This window comes from Bufo bufo, unplaced genomic scaffold (assembly GCF_905171765.1).
Source record: "Bufo bufo unplaced genomic scaffold, aBufBuf1.1, whole genome shotgun sequence".
Taxonomy (NCBI): domain Eukaryota; kingdom Metazoa; phylum Chordata; class Amphibia; order Anura; family Bufonidae; genus Bufo; species Bufo bufo.
The window spans coordinates 669-6,252 of NW_024401046.1; the positions used below are offsets into that span (position 1 = coordinate 669).

The 5,584-nt window shown below is 41.3% G+C and overlaps 5 non-coding genes across 5 annotated transcripts; all 5 read right to left on the minus strand.

Annotated features, from left to right (window-relative positions):
• Positions 1-594: 594 nt before the first annotated feature.
• TRNAK-UUU lies at positions 595-667 on the minus strand. Its single transcript has one exon. It is a non-coding gene; the product is annotated as a tRNA-Lys (tRNA).
• An 855-nt stretch (positions 668-1,522) lies between these two features.
• TRNAK-UUU lies at positions 1,523-1,595 on the minus strand. The gene has a single exon. It is a non-coding gene; the product is annotated as a tRNA-Lys (tRNA).
• A 1,396-nt stretch (positions 1,596-2,991) lies between these two features.
• Positions 2,992-3,064, minus strand: TRNAK-UUU. The gene has a single exon. It is a non-coding gene; the product is annotated as a tRNA-Lys (tRNA).
• An 854-nt stretch (positions 3,065-3,918) lies between these two features.
• On the minus strand, positions 3,919-3,991 carry TRNAK-UUU. The gene has a single exon. It is a non-coding gene; the product is annotated as a tRNA-Lys (tRNA).
• Positions 3,992-4,839: 848 nt separating this feature from the next.
• On the minus strand, positions 4,840-4,911 carry TRNAK-UUU. The gene has a single exon. It is a non-coding gene; the product is annotated as a tRNA-Lys (tRNA).
• Positions 4,912-5,584: the final 673 nt, after the last annotated feature.

Sequence of the window (5,584 nt, forward strand, 5' to 3'; positions counted from 1 at the left end):
ACTGACCTGTCAGAACATGTTGGGCAGCATAGTGGTTCTAGCCCTCCAGCACCACTTTTTCCAGATCTTATATGAACCTCTGTATGAAGTTTTGTAAAAAAGCAGGTAATTATAGCTCAGTAAAACCTGTATCAATCTGCTGTTGAAGTCACGGAGACGATATATAGACGACGTCGCTTTTTACGGCAAAATTACTGAACTGGATTTACGTGAACTTTTGAGCTTGTAATCACCCTCTCTGGCCATGACACCCTATCAGCAGCAAGTTCTTGGCAGATATGAGGGCAAAACCCGGAGTCTAAAGATGCACCTGTGAGTGCACCCTTATAACCATTTAACGCGTAAGATGTAATCGGTTCTTTGTAAATCTTCCCATAAGAAAAATGGTCAAAGGGGCAAGTATTTAGCTCTTAAATTAGCTTTTGTGGTGTTCTCCGAGTGGGTCGATGCAACTTAGTTTCCTAGTCACTTTCGCAGTCTTCATTTTTCTCATCACTTTTGATCCTTTGCCTCATATACCTAACTTTCATGGCAATAACGTGTTCGAGTTTTTAGTTTTTTTTAACGTGTTTGATTTCTCATCCTAAAAGCTAACGCCCGAACAGGGACTTGAACCCTGGACCCTCAGATTAAAAGTCTGATGCTCTACCGACTGAGCTATCCAGGCTCTCTGCAGAGTGATTGAAGTCATGACTTTCTGACCGACTGCCTTTCCCTTCTTTTTATAGCTCCACCTTTTACCATACCGTGCACTAGTACCTGCTTCCTAGAATTATAAAGGTAACTTTCACATATGTATTAGGGGATTACATTACCAGTGACTTTCTGGTGATAGCACCAGGAAATCAGCTGAGGAGCATGTCAATTACAAATAGGGGATTGAAATCTAGAACAGACCACTGCCCCCAGTTTGATATACAAACTGTGACTGACCTGTCAGAACATGTTAAGCAGCATAGTGGTTCTAGCCCTCCAGCACCACTTTTTCCAGATCTTATATGAACCTCTGTATGAAGTTTTGTAAAAAAAACAGGTGATTATAGCTCATTAAAACCTGTATCAATCTGCTGTTGAAGTCACGGAGAAGATATATAGACGACGTCGCTTTCTACGGAAATTTATTGAACTGGATTTACGTGAACTTTTGAGCTTGTAATCACCCTCTCTGGCCATGACACCCTATCAGCAGCAAGTTTTTGGCAGATCTGAGGGCAAAACCCGGAGTCTAAAGATGCCACCTGTGAGTGCACCCTTATAACCATTTAACGCGTAAGATGTAATCGGTTCTTTGTAAATCTTCCCATAAGAAAAATGGTCAAAGGGGCAAGTATTTAGCTCCTAAATTAGCTTTTGTGGTGTTCTCCGAGTGGGTCGATGCAACTTAATTTCCTAGTCACTTTCGCAGTCTTCATTTTTCTCATCACTTTTGATCCTTTACCTCATATACCTAACTTTCATGGCAATAACATGTTCGAGTTTTTAGTTTTTTTTAAATTGTATGATTTCTCATCCTAGAAGCTAACGCCCGAACAGGGACTTGAACCCTGGACCCTCAGATTAAAAGTCTGATGCTGTACCGACTGAGCTATCCAGGCTCTCTGCAGAGTGATTGAAGTCATGACTTTCTGACCGACTGCCTTTCCCTTCTTTTTATAGCTCACCTTTTACCATACCGTGCACTAGTACCTGCTTCCTAGAATTATAAAGGTAACTTTCACATATGTATTAGGGGATTACATTACCAGTGACTTTCTGGTGATAGCACCAGGAAATCAGTTGAGGAGCATGTCAATTACAAATAGGGGATTGAAATCTAGAACAGACCACTGCCCCCAGTTTGATATACAAACTGTGAATGACCTGTCAGAACATGTTGGGCAGCATAGTGGTTCTAGCCCTCCAGCATCACTTTTTCCAGATCTTATATGAACCTCTGTATGAAGTTTTGTAAAAAAAAACTGGTGATTATAGCTCATTAAAACGTTTATCAATCTGCTGTTGAAGTCACGGAGAAGATATATAGACTTCAATCACTCTGCAGAGAGCCTGGATAGCTCAGTCGGTAGAGCATCAGACTTTTAATCTGAGGGTCCAGTCGGTAGAGCATCAGACTTTTAATCTGAGGGTCCAGGGTTCAAGGCTCTCTGCAGAGTGATTGAAGTCATGACTTTCTGACCGACTGCCTTTCCCTTCTTTTTATAGCTCCACCTTTTACCATACCGTGCACTAGTACCTGCTTCCTAGAATTATAAAGGTAACTTTCACATATGTATTAGGGGATTACATTACCAGTGACTTTCTGTGATAGCACCAGGAAATCAGCTGAGGAGCATGTCAATTACAAATAGGGGATTGAAATCTAGAACAGACCACTGCCCCCAGTTTGATATACAAACTGTGACTGACCTGTCAGAACATGTTGGGCAGCAATGTGGTTCTAGCCCTCCAGCACCACTTTTTCCAGATCTTATATAAACCTCTGTATGAAGTTTTGTAAAAAAAACTGGTGATTATAGCTCATTTAAACCTTTATCAATCTGCTGTTGAAAGTCACGGAGAAGATATATAGACGACGTCCGCTTTCTACGGCAAATTATTGAACTGGATTTACGTGAACTTTTGAGCTTGTAATCACCCTCTCTGGCCATGACACCCTATCAGCAGCAAGTTTTGGCAGATATGAGGGCAAAAACCCGGAGTCTAAAGATGCCACCTGTGAGTGCACCCTTATAACCATTTAACGCGTAAGATGTAATCGGTTCTTTGTAAATCTTCCCATAAGAAAAATGGTCCCAAGAGTATTTAGCTCTAAATTAGCTTTTGTGTGTTCTCCGAGTGGGTCGATGCAACTTAGTTTCCTAGTCACTTTTGCAGTCTTCATTTTTCTCATCACTTTTGATCCTTTGCCTCATATACCTAACTTTCATTGCAATAACGTGTTCGAGTTTTTAGTTTTTTTTAAATTGTTTGATTTCTCATCCTAAAAGCTAACGCCCGAACAGGGACTTGAACCCTGGACCCTCAGATTAAAAGTCTGATGCTCTACCGACTGAGCTATCCAGGCTCTCTGCGGAGTTATTGAAGTCATGACTTTCTGACCGACTGCCTTTTCCTTCTTTTTATAGCTCCACCTTTTACCATACCGTGCACTAGTACCTGCTTCCTAGAATTATAAAGGTAACTTTCACATATGTATTAGGGGATTACATTACCAGTGACTTTCTGGTGATAGCACCAGGAAATCAGCTGAGGAGCATGTCAATTACAAATAGGGGATTGAAATCTAGAACAGACCACTGCCCCCAGTTTGATATACAAACTGTGACTGACCTGTCAGAACATGTTGGGCAGCATAGTGGTTCTAGCCCTCCAGCACCACTTTTTCCAGATCTTATATGACCTCTGTATGAAGTTTTGTAAAAAAAACTGGTGATTATAGCTCATTAAAACCTTTATCAATCTGCTGTTGAAGTCACGGAGAAGATATATAGACGACGTTGCTTTCTACAGGCAAATTATTGAACTGGATTTACGTGAACTTTTGAGCTTGTAATCACCCTCTCTGGCCATGACACCCTATCAGCAGCAAGTTTTTGGCAGATCTGAGGGCAAAAACCCGGAGTCTAAAGATGCCACCTGTGAGTGCACCCTTATAACCATTTAACGCGTAAGATGTAATCGGTTCTTTGTAATCTTCCCATAAGAAAAATGGTCAAAGGGGCAAGTATTTAGCTCTTAAATTAGCTTTTGTGGTGTTCTCCGAGTGGGTCGATGCAACTTAGTTTCCTAGTCACTTTCGCAGTCTTCATTTTTCTCATCACTTTTGATCCTTTGCCTCATATACCTAACTTTCATGGCAATAACGTGTTCGAGTTTTAGTTTTTTTTAACGTGTTTGATTTCTCATCCTAAAAGCTAACGCCCGAACAGGGACTTGAACCCTGACCCTCAGATTAAAAGTCTGATGCTCTACCGACTGAGCTATCCAGGGCAGCTCTGCAGAGTTATTGAAGTCATGACGTTCTGACCGACTGCCTTTCCCTTCTTTTTATAGATCCCCTTTTACATACCGTGCACTAGTACCTGCTCATAGAATTATAAAGGTAACTTTCACATATGTATTAGGGATTACATTACCAGTGACTTTCTGGTATAGCACCAGAAATCAGCTGAGGAGCATGTAAATACAAATAGGGGATTGAAATCTAGATCAGACCACTGCCCCCAGTTTTGATATACTAAACTGGGACTGACCTGTCAGAACATGTTGGGCCAGCATAGTGGTTCTAGCCCTCCAGCACCACTTTTCCAGATCTTATATGAACCTCTGTATGAAGTTTTGTAAAATAACAGGTGATTATAGCTCATTAAAACCTGTATCAATCTGCTGTTGAAGTCACGGAGAAGATATGTAGACGACGTCGCTTTCTACGGCAAATTATTGAACTGGATTACGTGAACTTTTGAGCTTGTAATCACCCTCTCTGGCCATGACACCCTATCAGCAGCAAGTTTTGGCAGATCTGAGGGCAAAACCCGAGTCTAAAGATGCCACCTGTGAGTGCACCCTTATAACCATTTAACGCGTAAGATGTAATCGGTTCTTTGTAAATCTTCCCATAAGAAAAATGGTCAAAGGGGCAAGTATTTAGCTCCTTTATTAGCTTTTGTGGTGTTCTCCGGAGTGGGTCGATGCAACTTAAGTTTCCTAGTCACTTTCGCAGTTCTTCATTTTCTCATCACTTTTGATCCTTTGCCTCATATACCTAACTTTCATGGCAATAACGTGTTCGAGGTTTTAGTTTTTTTAACGTGTTTGATTTCTCATCCTAAAAGCTAACGCCCGAACAGGACTTGAACCTCTGGACCCTCAGATTAAAAGTCTGATGCTCTACGACTGAGCTATCCAGGCTCTCTGCAGAGTGATTGAAGTCATGACTTTCTGACCGCCTGCTTTCCCATCTTTTTATAGCTCAACCTTTTACCATACCGTGCAACAAGTACCTATGCTTCCTAGCATTATAAAGGTAACTTTCACATATGTATTAGGGGATTACATTACCAGTGACTTTCTGGTGATAGCACCAGGAATCAGCTGAGGAGCATGTCAATTACAAATAGGGGATTGAAATCTAGAACAGACCACTGCCCCCAGTTTGATATACAAACTGTGACTGACCTGTCAGAACATGTTGGGCAGCATAGTGGTTTCTAGCCCTCCAGCACCACTTTTCCAGATCTTATATGAACCTCTGTATGAAGTTTTGTAAAAAAAGGCAGGTAATTATAGCTCATTAAAACCTTTATCAATCTGCTGTCGAAGTCACGGAGAAGATATATAGACGACGTTGCTTTCTACGGCAAATTATTGAACTGGATTTACGTGAACTTTTGAGCTTGTAATCACCCTCTCTGGCCATGACACCTTATCAGCAGCAAGTTTTTGGCAGATCTGAGGGCAAAACCCGGAGTCTAAAGATGCCACCTGTGAGTGCACCCTTATAACCATTTAACGCGTAAGATGTAATCGGTTCTTTGTAAATCTTCCCATAAGAAAAATGATCAAAGGGGCAAGTATTTAGCTC